Source organism: Aplysia californica, unplaced genomic scaffold, assembly GCF_000002075.1.
Source record: "Aplysia californica isolate F4 #8 unplaced genomic scaffold, AplCal3.0 scaffold00058, whole genome shotgun sequence".
Classification (NCBI taxonomy): Eukaryota; Metazoa; Mollusca; class Gastropoda; order Aplysiida; family Aplysiidae; genus Aplysia; species Aplysia californica.
In genome coordinates this window covers 1,601,228-1,602,360 of record NW_004797328.1, presented here as the reverse complement: position 1 = coordinate 1,602,360, position 1,133 = coordinate 1,601,228, and the positions used below count along the sequence as shown (strand labels likewise).

Here is a 1,133-nt window from a genome sequence, read left to right as displayed (position 1 = left end):
TCAGGCTTCCTCTCTCTCATTCTGACATATGCACATGATCCCGGACAATAACAACTGTACGATACTGTACATTGCGTGTACTTTGGAAGAAAAAAGCGGTACGGGACAACACACAAGAAATCCGTTCATGTTGTAAGCGGCCTCAGCTGAGACTACACGCCGTCGTAGCAGGTGAAATCTTTGGCCTTTGCCATGTTCGAAAGTCGCAAAACCTTGCCTCACGACAACGCCAGCAACGGCGACAACAACAACCGCAGCAGCAGCAGCAGCAGCAGCAGCAGCAGCAGTAACAGTATGAATATCAGCAGCTACAACAGCAAACACCACCACCAACAACAGCATCAACAGCAGCATCAACAACAACAACAACAACAACAACAACAACAACAACAGCATTAATAACAACTACAGCCACAACACTTTAGCAAGAACAACCACAGTAACGCAACAACACTCTACAACAACGCCTATATTTACAGTATTAAGAACGTAGTATATTATCTACATTACGTACACACCTTGAACCTTGTGAAGGAGATCAAATTAAAAATTTGATCTCTTACTGTGGGATCAGGTACACTAGCCTGTGGGAACCACTTGATCATGGTTTGCTCTATTATCAGGATATCATCGGCCCATTGGATTACATTACCCACGCGACGTCAAATTTATGTTTGATATCAGCTGTCTGATAATAATGTAAACACGACGACTTTCGCCACAGCCCTCTTTCTTATCCAGAGCTGTGATAAAACAATTTGCGCCAACTTTCCTCGATTTCCCGGGCGTTATCTTATACCGAAGACGTTACTCATATTTAGGGTGGTTCTTCGGTGTTCTATTTAATATTACATGTATAATAATATAGTTCTTCTTAGTTGTCCTATTTTTTAAAAAAATTGTTTACTGGTTACAGAGTTGAGCTGCTATTTCTTTTCTTCTACCTTTGAACGCTTTTATTTGTGGGTGTTTGTTTGTTTTTCAAAAGGAAATGTTGAACGCACAATTATTTTTTATGTACTCAACTGTGGGAAATTTGAGAGAGAGAGAGAGAGAGAGAGAGTGTGTGTGTGTGTGTGTGTGTGTGTGTGTGTGAGAGAGAGAGAGAGAGAGAGAGAGAGAGAGAGAGAGAG

At 41.5% G+C, this 1,133-nt stretch overlaps 1 protein-coding gene across 1 annotated transcript in view; it reads left to right on the top strand.

The window, feature by feature from the left end:
- Positions 1–1,133, top strand: part of LOC101849439 (frizzled-5) — a 42,932-nt gene that overhangs the window by 35,650 nt on the left and 6,149 nt on the right. The window lies entirely within an intron of this gene.